We start from the raw sequence: 14,721 nt of genomic DNA on the forward strand, positions 1-14,721 counted from the left end.
AAGACGTGCCTTGAAAGGATTTGTTCACTTATTTTGACCTAAGGTTTATGTATTTTTTTAAGGCAGAGTTTCCCTCTGTCACCCAGGCTGGAGCAAAGTGGTGCCATCTCTGCTCACTGAAACCTCCAAATCCCCACTTCATGCTTCAGTCTCCCAAGGAGCTGAGATTACAGGTGTGGACCACCATATCCAGCTAGTTTTTCTATTTTTAGTAGAGATGGAGTTTCACCACGCTAGCCAGGCTGGTGTCAAACTTCTGGCCTCAAGTGACTCACCTTCCTTGGCCTCCTGAAGTGCTGTGATTGCAGGCATGAGCCACTGTGCTCGGCTGACCTCAGTTTTTTAACTGTAAATTGCATTTTATTAGTAGGGCTTGAAAGGTAAGAAAATATTTACAAAGGGCATAAAAGGTGAGTTTCAAAAAATTTAATAATTTATTTGTTGAAAACTGTTACTTTATCTTTCTCAGTGAGTTTAGAAATTTTCTCAAGCATGCGTTTTTATGGCTGATTTAATACAGAATTCCATCTCACTTTTAGAATGGTAGCTCAAGAAAAAAAAGAAAAATCTCTCTTCAGTTTCGCTGTAGACAATGAATACATTTCCCAAAAAAATGTGGTAGATAATTGGTGAGTTACGTGTATTACTGAAAACTTCAGTTCCTTTTCTTAGCAGGATACAATTTTGACAGTGAATATCTTTGTTCTACATCCTTTTTTTGTTTACTACATGATTTTTAATACAAATAATAATACATTTACTGCCTGAAAGGAACACATACTTCTGCTTTTCTTTCTGAGGTATAAAATGTAAGCACCTTAAAATGTTCTTTGGTTATATGAACACTGTGCTTGAGTAATTTTGCTGAGTTTTTCTAACAGTTTTAGTTTCAAAAACGAAATTAATAACTCTAACATGGAAATTAAAGCTTAAGCTGCAGGAGGGTGCCCCTTGTAGGTCATAGGTCTGGTTGCCATGAGGAACAAAGGAAAGTAGGGGAGTTTTATTACCTCTAAAGCAGCTTGTCTTTCTTATTGTGTCCTGCCTCCGTTGGCTGGAGTTGGACGGCACCATCCGATTGGCTAAACCCAGTTGGCTAACTTGAAAAGTGCAGGAATGCGGTTATATCGGTGGGAAGGCAGGAAGATCAGTTTCAGCGGAAGTAGCCCTTGCGATGGGAGGAGTAATTCACAGAGTGTGTAGCAGATGTGGAATGTGAACTGCATAGATAAGAACTGGGGAAAAGGTTGTTTACCAGGGAAGGGGGAACGCAGAGAGTAAAGAAGTCGTCTCGTCTTGAAAGCAAGGAAAAAAAGGGCAAAGAAACTTAAGTAAGCTAAACTTTTGAAGAAGAATTTCTTACAGTATTCAACATCTATGCATTCATTACACGATTAAGAAAATGCTCATTTAAACAGGATGGCATTTATTACCCAGGAAGTTATGAAAAAACTATCAGGAGATACCTGCTTATTAGGGTGCTAAAGAAAGACTACTTAAAATCACTATTAAAAAATTGTAGAACATGGAAGATAGCTGTATCTTGGACTTTCCATAAAAATGATATTTTCTTATGGTTAAATTCAGACTGTAATTTACTTCCGTGGGGGCAATATCTCAGTAGTGATGCTGTGTCCTGGGTGCGTCAGCACACTATAGAAACTTGTCCTGGTGCAGTTGATGTTAATGACTCACTTAATAAGCTCTCACAGATTTTTTTCTGTATGGAGTTATTTTTCTCTTCATCATTAAGTATCTTTATGCAGCCGATGTGCATAAACCATCACATTTAATTGGCAGCTGCCAGTTTTTTTAGGTATTCTTTGCATTATCTTTTGTTGGTAAATGAAAGCTCTCATCTTTGTTTACAGACCAGAAAAACTGAAAAAAAAAACAGACTCTTCCACTTATTGGATATTTGACAAAATAGTCTTTTGGGGCCAAAACATTTGCATTACTAGTGAGCTTGATAGGGATTCAGTAACTCAGACTTTATTTCAGATCTCCTGAAAAAATAATCTGCATTAACGAGATGTCCAGTTTATTGTACACATTTAAATTTGAATGGTACCTTCTAACTCAACATGTTTATTTTGTCTGAAAAATATAAACAGCTATGTCTTTTTCATCTGAAAAATATACACAACTTATTCTGTATTATGTAAATACAGCACTCAAAAATGTACATGTTAGTACATTTTTACACTTTATCATTCAGACAAGTATCATATATACACTGATGTGGATATTATGCCACTCTCTTTTCTCAGAGTTAGAGAATACATTAGAAAACGTTTGTGTTTTGACAATTATTTTATTGGATAATTTCAGTCCTTCTTATAAGTTAGAATCAGTTCTGTTCACTTTCTGATTTTACCTTGAGTCAAATGAAAAATTCTGCCCATAGCCACTTTGTAAATATTTGTGTTTGTGTGTGTTTTCCAGGGACTGTTGACATTTAGGGATGTGGCCATAGAATTCTCTCTGGAGGAGTGGCAGTGCCTGGACACTGCACAGAAGAATTTATATAGGAATGTGATGTTAGAGAACTACAGAAACCTGGCTTTCCTGGGTGAGGATAACTTTAATACAAAATTTTTAATATAAACTAAAGTTTTTATTTTTGTTTCGTAGTGTTTTCTGGTAATTTATGCTTTCATATTTCTGTTTTCAAGAAAATCCTGGGGATTTGTCTGTTTAGAAAAAATTTCTTCAAGATGTTTCATCTTAACCTGAACTTTCCTCATTCCTGTGCTGATCTGTGTCCTTCACTTTAGATTAGTGGTAATTTCAGAAGCTTAGTGGCATAAAATATTGTTATTCACAGCTTAAAATCTAAGCGCCATTACCAATTTTTGATTCAGTAGTACCAGGCAGTGAAATTAAGAACCTACACAATTAAAATATTCTCTAAATATTTAAAAATTTCTGTTATAAATTAGTATATGATATAAATTTCTTAGAATATTCTATTATATCCCTTTTACTTTGCACATTACTTGGTAATTGGAGAATATGAGCAAGATTCATGTTAATTATTTTTAATAAAACAGGTGTTGCCGTCTCTAAGCCAGACCTCATCACCTGTCTGGAGAAAGACAAAGAGCCCTGGAATATGAAGCGACATGAGATGGTGGATGAACCCCCAGGTAGGTGAGAGTAAATACAACAGATGACATGGATGAGAGGTCTACCGTCAAGAAGAAAGCCAGTCTTTAAAGTGATTTGGAAAGCTGCGTTCCAAAGGAAATCAGTTTCTGGGAAGCCTGAAATTTAAAAAAAATTATACTCTCACATAGGGGCATCTTCTCCTTATGCTTATAAAATCTCAAAGAATTCTACTTTCCCTTCAATGATCTTCCTTAACGTTTACAGTGACAGCCAAAGTACTGTTCATGGCATATAAAAGAATGTGCAATCTGACTTTTTCTTGTTTTTGTGGACAGATAGATATCTGCGTAATTTTGAGACACTCTATGTTAATTTTTTTTTTTTTTTAATGGAGTTTTGCTTTTGTGGCCCAAGCTGGAGTGCAATGGCATGATCTCGGCGCAGTGCAACCTCTGCTTCCCGGGTTCAAGTGATTCTCCTGCCTCAGGCTCCTGAGTAACTGGGGTTGCAGGTGCACGCCACCACACCTGGCTAATTTTTCGTATTTCTAGTAGAGACGGAGTTTCATCATGTTGGCCAGGCTGGTCTCAAACTCCTGACCTCAGGTGATCCACTCACCTCAGCCTCCCAAAATGCTGGGATTACAGGCGGGAGCCACCGTGCCTGGCCTAAACTATTTTTTAAATTCTCTTTTTGCATGAGAGTAGTGGTTTCTGTTTCATTGGGTTTTTTGTTTGTTTGTTTGTTTTTCTGCTCATTTCATCCTGTTTTTTTCTTTCTTTTTTTTTTTTGTTTATTTAATATGACCAATTTTGCTTCCTGCAGAAAGGGTACACTCGCCAGCAGTTTTGCCACGAGAGTACACTGAACAAAGGAGACAGGGTCATTTATAACTTGACATGTTCACTTTACTGCTGTGTCCGGTTTCCATTGGCTGGAACGGGCATCCTGTTTTCATTACTATAGTCTTGAAATATAGTTTGGGCTGGGTGTGGTGGCTCACACCTGTAATCCCAGCATTTTGGGAGGCCAAGGCAGGTAAATCACGAGGTCACGAATTTGAGACCAGCCTGGCCAACATGGTGAAAGCTCATCTATACTAAAAATAAAAAAAATTAGCTGGGCGCCTGGTGGGCGCCTGTAATCCCAGCTACTCTGAAGGCAGAGGCAGGAGAATAGCTTGAACCTGGGAGGCGGAGGTTGCAGTGAGCCAAGATCGTGCCACTGCACTCTAGCCTGGGTGACAGAGCAAGACTCTCTCTCTCTATATATATATGTATAGTTTAAAATTATAAAGTATAATGTCCTTTGTTATTTTTCCTCGAGATTGCTTTGGCTATTCAAAATTTATTGTAGTTTCATGTACATTTTAGGATTATATTTTTAATTACTGTGAAAAAAAAACTGGAATTTTGATACAGAGTTTATTGAATCTAGAGATCACCTTAGATAATATGGCAGTTTCACAATCCTTATTCTTTCAATAGAAATAAAATTGTTTTAAATTTATTTGTGTCCTCTCTAATTTTTTTTATTGATATATCTTTCACTTAAAAGACTTATGAGCTCCTTGGTTATATTTGTTCTAAAATTGATTATTTTATTGCTATTGTAAATAAGAATGTTTTTCCTCTATTTTATCAGAGATGGTTTTAAGTGTATGGAATGATAACATAATTGTATGTTAATTTCATATTTTGCTAATCAACTGAGTGTATTCATTAGTTTAAACAAGTTTTAATGTACTTTTTTTATATATAAGATTACATAATTACAAACAGCAACGTTTTACTTACTGGTTTTCAATTTCAGTGATTAAATTTTCCTTTTGACTATTTCTTCTTTCACATACTTTCAGTGCTATGTTAAAATAGAAGCACTGACAGCAAGAAACAGTAGTTTTGCATTGGTGTCTGTAAATTTGAAGGAGCAAACACCTCTTCAGGATTTTATAAACTGGTTTCAGAAACTAAAAATCTGTTTTTGTTGTACCCCCAGGGTGATAGAATGCCCTCTGGGCTTGTAGTGAAGAGGGGTTGTAGCTTGGTTTTAAGTCTGCTGGGTTTGCACAAGAGTTCACTTTTAGTTGTCTGCTTAAATTGGGTTTGGATAGTTGTAATTCTCATTTAAATTTTAGACAGAGTGAATATCCTTCAGGACTTTGCTCTGCTGAGCAGACCCAAGGGCAGGTTTCTGCAGTCAGGTCTGTATATGGTGTTTTTTATATCAGGATGTGGATGAGCATGGCTTTCACCCAGTACAGGAGAGGATTTTCCCAGGTCACTTTGGATTTCTACATAGGCAGAACTGGCCATGAACTGTGGCTAGGGGAGCTGGAACTGGAGGCATGAAACTGCTTCAGGGACCACAGTGAAGGCCAAGGTCTGAGGCCTGCCATCATGGCTATAAATGGAGGTTTTCCTCCAGGCCTCTGGGAGGGCAGCCCCCCGGCCCTGCTCCCCACTGCTGGCCCCCAAGACTGTGGCTGTGAAGAGTTTGGGCTGGTTATAGAATTAAGTTTAAATTTCTCAGTGGAACCAAGTTAGGTGGAGCACTTTCTTGTCTGTAGCCAAAAACAGTAGTTTGCATGTAGTTTGCAGCCCGAATGGGGGCCTGCCTTCTAAACAGAATTACCTTGAATCTTGGGCTTTAGCAGAGTTTCACAACTCCTTTCCTGGATCTGAGAGCTCTCTTAAAGGCACTTTTTCTTTTAGATGAGGTCTTGCTGCATAATCCAGGCAAATCTTAATATTTTGACCTCAAGCAATTCTTCAACTGTAATGTATCATGTAGTTTTCATTACAGGTGTGAACCATGATGCCTCGTTCTCTCATAAAAGCATTTTTGTGAGGAATGGGTGACACATTTTCTTGCTGTCGGGATAAGCAAATAGGTCACCTTTTATTTTTTTATCTTATTAATGTCACTCTCCATATAAATTTTTACATTCTGTTTTCTACTTCAAGTGTGTCTGTAATTTTACATTCTGACATGTAGGGCAATATACTAGAATTTACATGTTGTTCCTGAATTAAATTAGATAATGAATATGCAGGCAGGCAAAAAGGAATTATAGAATTTTCAACCACTTTTGTCAGCCTATATCTAAATAATAACATAATTTATTCCCCAAATATTTGTTTTATATATGAGGCTCTGACCATATTCTGCTAAATATATATATAATTTAGCAACGTAAGGCTATTCTTTGCTTCTAAACTTGGATTACAGTAGTTTTATTTTGTGTAAAAATAGCATATGTTTAAAACATAAAAATGGACACTAGTTTCTTTTAAATGCTTAAATCTATTAAAAGTTTCTCATTAGCATCTCCTATTTATGATTGTACTGCATTTTCTCTGAAATTTTATTGCCATACAATACATGCCAGTAATTTTAAATGCCTGCCTTCCATGAATGCACAGTTACAGTCAAACTTTGCAGTTATCTAGACAAATTATCTGTTAATGTACATAAATGTTGCCAACTAGATGTAATGAGTAAACATTTCTGTTATTGTGTTGCAGTTCTATATTAGTATTTTTTGTAATGTAGTGTAAGTTTCCTAACATCAGTTTATTGTGCCTACTGCTTTTACTTATATATTATGTTCTGTATACTTTAATTTAATGCGGAGTTTAATTAAAAGATAAATGAGCCATGTCTATCACAATCAAATTATATATATGTGTGTGTGTTTATATCTACAAATATGACCCCAATTTTGGTTATACCTTATATATTCTTTCTTAGCTCTTTTTTTTTTTTTTTTCCTTTGAGAGGAAGTTTTACTCTTGTTGCCAAGGCAGGAGTGTAATGCACGATCTCAACTCACCGTAATCTCTGCCTCCCGGGTTCAAGTGATTCTCCTGCCTCAGTCTCCTGAGTAGCTGGGATTACAGGCATGTGTCACCACACCCAGCCAATTTTGTATATATCTTTTTTAGTAGAGATGGTATTTCTCCATGTTGCTCAGTCTGGTCTCGAACTCCTAACCTCAGGCGAAATGCCCACTTTGACCTCTGAAAGTGCTGGAATTACAGGCATGAGCCACTTTGCCTGGCCTCTTAGCTCATTTTCAATGTTGGTTTTATCTTGTCTAAGGGAGTAGCCTTGGAAATAGCCTTATTTTCACCATGTGTTTAATGATGAATATGTATTTCCTTTGTGTGAGAATAATTCTTTTGTGATTTGAAGGTAATTTTTAAAAAAGATTTGTAATCCTGTATTGTTGCCAGTTTTTAAAAAAATTATTGTCTTAAAAACACATAACATATAATTTAGCTTCTTCAATCTATTTAAATGTACATGTCAGCCAGGCATGGTGGTGGCTCACATCTGTAAAACCAGGAATCTGAGAGGCCACGACAGGAGGATTGCTTGAGCCCAAAAGATTGAGACCAACCTGGATAAAATATGGAGACACTCTCTCTACAAATATTTTTTTCTAAGAAATAGCAAGGCATGGTGGTGTGCACCTGTGGTCCCAGCTACTTGAGAGTTTGAGGGTCAGGATTACTTGACCCTGGGAGCGTGAGGCTGCAGTGAGCCATAACTGTCCCATTGTACTCAAACTTGGGTGACAGATTAAGACCCTGTCTTAAATATAAATATATATATATATTTTTATTTCAGGCATGTCATGTATATTCACATTGTTATGCAAAAGACTTCTTGAAATTTTACATCTTGTAAAGCTAAAACTCAGTATCCATTAAATAACATTTACCCATTTTGTACCATCTTTAGCCCTTGAGAAACACCCTTCCACTTTCTGTTTTTACAAGTGTGACTATCTTATGTATTTCATATAAGTGAAATCATAACATCTATCATTTCATTAATGGTTTATTTCAGTTGGCATAATATTCTCAGAGTGTATCTTTAAATGTGACAAGATTTTTTTTCAAGGCTGAATAATATTCCATTGTATCAAATATGTCTTCAAGGTCCTATGTTAGATATTTTAGATATAGAAACATAAATGGAATCACTGGATTTAATAATTTATTAATTATTTGAAGTACATTTATAATATTATAAAATAATGGGTGTATCCTTGTTTTCCACCGACAATCAACCCAACTTTTGTATTTTTAGTAGAGACAGGGTTTCACCATGTTGGTCAAGCTGGTCTCAAACTCCTGACCTCGGAATTCTCCCACCTCGGCCTCCCAAAGTGCTGGGATTACAGGCTTGAGCCACCACGCCCGGCCAAGGGTTTCATTTTTATTGCATCATCAACAGATTTGGTGTTTTCAAAAAATTGTTACAGGCAATTTAAATGAGTGTGAGGGGATTTTGTTTTTCATTATGATGTTTATGCATTTCTCTAGAAATTAGTTTTGAGTGTCCTTTCAAATGTTTTGATGAAAATTTATTTCAATTTGTCTATTTCTAAATAAAGTTATTCAACTTTATTGTTCAGTTTTTTTTTTTGGGAGACGAAGTCTTGCTCTGTCGCCCAGGCTGAAGTGCAATGGTGAGATCTCCGCTCCCTGCAACTCCCGCCTTCCGAATTCAAGCGATTCTCCCGCCTCAGCCTCATGAGTAGCTGAAATAACAGGTGCGTGCCACCACGCCTGGCTAATTTTTATGTTTTTAGTAGAGACGGAGTTTCACAATGTTGGTCAGGACGGCCTGAAACACCTGACCTCGTGATCCGCTTGCCCCTGCCTTTCAATGTGCTGGGATTACAGGTGTGAGCCACCGCACCCAGCTATTGTTCAGTTTTAAGAGTTGTTTGTAGTTTTTGAATATTGACTCCTATCACAGGTAATTTGTAAATATTTTCACCCATTTTCTAGGAGGCATTATCCCTCTTTTAAATATTTATATGTGCAGAAATGTTGAAGTGTAGTGTAGTTAAATTTTTTGGTTTTTTCTTTGATGCTCATGCATTTAATTTTGTATCAAAGAAAATGGTGCCAAGACTAATGTCGTGTTTTCCCTATATATTTTAAAGAGATTAAGAAGTTATCCAGTCAGGCGTGGTGGCTCATGCCTGTAATCCCAGCGCTTTGAGAGACTGAGGTGGGCAGATCATAAGACAGGAGTTCGGGACAATCCTGGCCAACATGGTGAAACCCCGTCTCTACTAAAAATACAAAAAAATTAGCCGAGCGTGGTGGTGTGCATGTAATCCCAGCAACTTGGGAGGTTGAGGCGGGAGAATCACTTGAACCCAGGAGGCAGAGGTTGCAGTGAGCTGAGACCACGCCACTGCACTCCAGCCTGGACTGCACTCCAGCCTGGGCAACAGAGCGAGACTCTGTCTCCAAAAAAAAAATGTTAATCTTCCTATGTCTAATTAAAAGATTTTTCACATATGATATAGGTCAATAATCGACCTTCATTTTATCAGTATGGATATTCAGCTTTCAACATAATTTTTTGAAAGGATTATCTTTTTTCTGTTGTGTGCTCATATCAGTTTTGTGGGAGATTATTTGGCCTTACACAGAAGGGTTCATTTCTGGGCTCTCTATTCTGTTCTTTCATCTGTCTTTGTGTCAGTACCACATTATTTTTGTTATTGTTGCTTTTAATATGTTTCAAAATCAGAAAATGTAGTGTCTCTTTGTTGTTTTTTATGGGTGTTTGGCTGTAGTTCATAATAAAATTTTAACATTTTAAACAGTATTTCCTTAAAAAACTCCTATTTGGATTTATATAAAAATTGCTATTGTTATTTTTTGAGATGGAGTCTTGCTCTGTCGCCCAGGCTGGAGTGCAGTGGTGAGATCTCAGCTCACTGCAACCTCCGCCTGCCAGGTTCAAGCAATTCTTCTCTCTCAACCTCCAGTGTAGCTGGGATTACACGCCCAGCTAATTTTTTTGTATTTTTAGCAGAGATGGGGTTTCACTGTGGTGCCCAGGCTGGTTTCGAATTCCTGAGTTCAGGCAATCCACCTACCTCAGCCTCCCAAAGTGCTAGGATTACAGGCGTGAGCCAATTCACCCAGCCATAAAAATTATATTGAATGTGTCTACCACTGTAGGTTGTATTGACATTTTGAAAAATTAATGTTTTTTTGATTCCTGAGCAAACATATGTTGAAGAGTATGTTTTATTTTCATATATTTTTGGATGTTTTTTAGTTTTACTTTTAATTTCTAGTTTAATTCAGTTTTGGTCAGACAACACAAAGTGTAATTTTGGTCTTCTTAAATTTATTTGTTATTGTTGTTGTGTTTGTTGTGGTTTTTGTTAGGAGACAGCATCTTACTCTGTCACCCAGGCCAGAGTGTACTGCCATGATTTTGGCTCACTGCAGCCTCAGCCTACCAGGTTCAAGTGATCTTTCCACCTCAGTGTCTCATGTAGTGAGACTACAAACATGAAGTACCATGTCTGAGTAATTCTTTGATTGTTTGTAGGAATAGAGTCTCACCATGTTGCCCAGGCTGGCCTCAAACTTCTGACTCCAAGTAATCCTCCCACCTTGGTCTCTCTAAGTGTTGGGATTATAGGCATGAGCTACACCACCAAGCTGGCATTCTTAAATTTAGTAAAACTTAATATGTGTCCTAACATAATACACCAGGTGCAAATAAGAATATTGTGTATTCTCTTGCTTTTGACTGGAAAGTTTTGTACTCATCTGTTAAACCTAATTGGTCTATAATATGGTTTTGATGTTCATGTCCTCCAAACCTTATGATTAAATGTAATTTTTAATGTTGGATGTGAGACCTGGTGGGAGGTGTTTGGGTCATGGGGGCAAAGTCCTCATAAATAGCTTGGCACCATCCTCTCAGTAATCAAAATATTTACACTCCATTAATTCAAATGAAAGCAGATTTATTAGAAGAACCTGGCTCCTTCATCTCATACTTGCTTTGTCTCTCATCATGTAATATGTAGTTACTCTTCATCTTCAACCATGACTCTAAGTTTGGTGACACTCTCACCAGAAGCAGATGCTGGCACACACTTTTTCTACAGTCTGCTAAATTGTGAGCCAAATAAATATTATTTCTTTATAAGTTATCCACTGTCCGATATTCATCTATATGCAAAATAATTGATACAGTCTATAACGTTGTCTAGGTTTTCTGTTTTCTTATTTTTTGTTTAATGTGAATTTTCTATTATGGAAAATGGGGTCTTGATGTCTACAATTATTGTTTTGCTATGTATTTCTTGCTTTACTTTTGTCAATATTTGCTTTATATATTTTGGAACCCTGATATACATACACATACAGATAGATAGATACATAGATAGATAGATAGATATAATAGTTATATATTTGTGATAAATCAACCTATATTACCAATATATACTATCAATGTTTGTCTCACGTTAGCACTTGACTTAAAACATGTCCAATACCTAACTGTAGTTACTATTTTCATAAAATACAGGGTTTTTTTCACTATGTAATTTTCAGCCTATTTAACTCAATGCTAAAATGAGTCCCTTGTAGGTGGCATATTGTTTACTTTTTCTTAAGCCACTAAAGCATTTTATTTTTTCTTTTTATAATTTCATTTATTTACTTGTTTATTCATTTATTTTTGAGATCGGTCCCACTCTGTCAACCAGGCTGATTTGCAGTGTTGTGATCATGGCTCACAGCAGCCTCAACCTCTCAAACTCAGAAGATTCTCTCGTTTCAGCCTCTCAGGTAGTTGGGTTACAAGTGTGTAGCATCACACCCAGCTGGTTTTTTTGTATTTATGGTTGAGATGGAGTTTTGCCGCATTGCCGAGGCTAGTCTCAAATTTCTGAGATCCAGTGATGAGCCCACCTTAACCTCCCAAAGTCCTGAGATTACATTTGTGTCTATTAAGTAGTTTAATTAATTTATATTTAAAATTATTTATTAAAAATGAAGTTACTACTTTTATTGTTATTGTTTTACGTGTTCCTCAGTGGTAGTTTTTTATATGTTGGTTTATTGCCTTAAATTTCATTTTAATTGTGTAGTGATGTGCTTCAATTGTTTTTTAGATCTCATTTTGCATAGTTTCTATAAATATTATCTTCATAATCATCTTGTGTATTAGTCAGTTTTTGTGCTGTTGATAAAGACATACCTGAGATTGGGCAATTTAGAAAAGAAAGCAGTTTATTGGACTTACAGTTTTGTGTGACTGGGGAGACCTCACAATCATGGTGGAAGGTGAAAGGCATGTCTCACCTGGTGGCAGGTGAGAGAGAGCTTGTGCAGGAAAACTCTGCCTTATAAAGCCTTCAGATTTCATGAGACTTATTCACTATCATGAGACCAGCACAGAAGAGACGTGCCTCCATGATTCAATTACCTTCCACCACGTCCCTCCCACAACATGTGGGAATTAAAGATGTGTCTTGGGTTGGGATATGGCCAAACCGTATCATCTTTAAAAATGGAGTTTACATGAAACATCTTAAAATTAAAACAATATATTTCTATCTCATGACAACTTCGATTGAATATAAAGGTTATACCTCTATATTTTTCAGTTTGTCATTAATATTAAAAATTATTTCATATTGTATATTTATTAACATTCATGCAGGTTTTTATTTTGTTTTAAATATTCTACAGAATAGCTTTAAGAGTTATATGCATCATCTTTATGATAGTAAAAGTTTCTATATTTGTCTGTATATTTACATTTAATAGAGAGCTTTATGTTATATATGGTTTTATGATGCTGTCCAGTAGTATTTTATTTTTAAACAAAATTGACTCATTATAACAATTCTTATTGCTATATGTAGAGTCTCACTGTATTACTCAGGCTGACCTGAAACTCCTGGCCTCTAGTGTTCTGACAGCCTTGGCCTCCTAAAACTGTAAAATTACCGGCATGAGCCACAGTGCCTGGCCAACATGTACCATTTTTTTTGGTAGAACTGTGCTACTGGTGATGAACACCCTCATCTTTTATTTTGGGTTTTTTTTTATTTTCATCTTTTAAAGAGAAATAACTTTAAATCAAATACTATTGGTTAGAAATATTTTTTCCTTTTATTACATCAAAATTTGGGAAGTTCTCACCCTTTTATATCTTCAAGTAATCTCTATGTTATTTTTTTCCATATTCTTCTTCTGAGATTTTCTTAGTTAATATATTGATACAGTTGATAGTATCTAATAACTTTTACATTCCATGTTTTAATTTTGTTTTGGAATTTTATATTTTTATGTTACATATTTTAGGGTATGCCATCACACATCCGTTAATTGTGTTTTGATTTTTTAGTATATATTATAATTGTACATGCCAATATTTAACTTTATACAATTTAAGACATTGTGGAGCAAAATCATATATGAATTAGCCATATGTCTTTTTCTAATAGAATTATCTCTATGTTTGTTTGCCTGTATAAATGTTATCCTTGTATTTTTTTAATAACATGTATATTTGTTGTGTAAGTTTGTTGTGAATGTTTTTCTAATCCTGTGTAGATGAGAAGTCATAAAATTCTTGTAATTTCAACATCCTATTTATTTGTGAATCTATATAATTTTTGTGAGGTAGAAACACTTGGATTTGAATATAATTTAAAACAATCATAATTCTGTATCTCTTTTAGGTATTTTTGTTTATTTTTACTTGTCCAAAAAACACAACAAAATTTACCACAAAATATTTTAAATATTCAGTTTAGTCATATTAGTTACCTTGACATTGTCATGCAACATATTGCTAAAATGTTTTTCTCTTGCAAAGCTAAATCTTCATACATATTAAACAACTACCAATTTTTCCTTCTTTTTTTCTTTTTTGAGATGGAGTCTTGCTCTGTCAACCCTTGCTGGAGTGCAATGGTGCGATCTCAGCTCACTGCAACCTCCACCTCCCATGTTCAAGCAATTTTAGTGCCTCAGCGTTCTGAGTAGCTGGGATTACAGGTGCCCACTGCCATGCTTGGCTAATTTTTACATTTTTAGTAGACCTGGGGTTTCGCCATGTTGGCCAGGCTGGTTTCAAACCCCTGACCTTAGGTGATACACCCGCCTCGGCCTCCCAAAGTGCTGGGATTACAGATGTGAGCCACCATGCCTGGCCCCAGTTTTTTCTGTTTTATGGCACTTTGCAAAAACCACTCTGTTCTTTGTTTCTAAGAGTGTAACTCCTTCATATATCTCATGCAATCTCTGTCTTTTTGTGGCTGGCTCATTTCATTTTGCATAATGCCGTCAAGATTTATATTTATAGTTCATAGAATATTTCCTGCTTTTTGAATACTGAGTTATATTCTAGAATTTGTTTTTTTTTTTTTTTAGACAGAGTTTCACTCTTGTTGCCCAGGCTGCAGTGAGTGCAATGGCACAATCTCGGCTCACCGCAACCTCTGCATCCCAGGTTCAAGCGATTCTACTGCCTCAGCCCTCCAAGTACCTGGGATTACAGGCATGTGCCTCCACACCCGGCTTATTTTGTATTTTTAGTAGAGATGGTGTTTCTCCACGTTGGTCAGGCTGGCCTCGATCTCCTGATCTCAGGTGATCTGCCTGCCTCAGCCTCACATAGTGCTGGGATTACAGGTATGAGCCGCTGTGCCTGGCCACAGAATTTTTATATTTCAAATTATATCTACTGAATTATTTAGTGAAAGAAATTTGCATTGCTTTCACCTATTAGCTTACAGTAACAATGCTGCTA

At 36.2% G+C, this 14,721-nt stretch overlaps 1 pseudogene across 1 annotated transcript in view; it reads left to right on the forward strand.

Moving 5' to 3' along the window:
- The window catches only part of LOC105553537, a 55,043-nt pseudogene that overhangs the window by 4,148 nt on the left and 36,174 nt on the right, over positions 1-14,721 (forward strand). The window contains exons 2-3 of the transcript XR_001008171.1: positions 2,446-2,572; positions 3,054-3,149. The product of XR_001008171.1 is annotated as a zinc finger protein 726-like (transcript). The remainder of the gene's footprint in view (positions 1-2,445; positions 2,573-3,053; positions 3,150-14,721) is intronic.

This window comes from Mandrillus leucophaeus, unplaced genomic scaffold, assembly GCF_000951045.1.
Source record: "Mandrillus leucophaeus isolate KB7577 unplaced genomic scaffold, Mleu.le_1.0 Scaffold1168, whole genome shotgun sequence".
Taxonomy (NCBI): Eukaryota; Metazoa; Chordata; class Mammalia; order Primates; family Cercopithecidae; genus Mandrillus; species Mandrillus leucophaeus.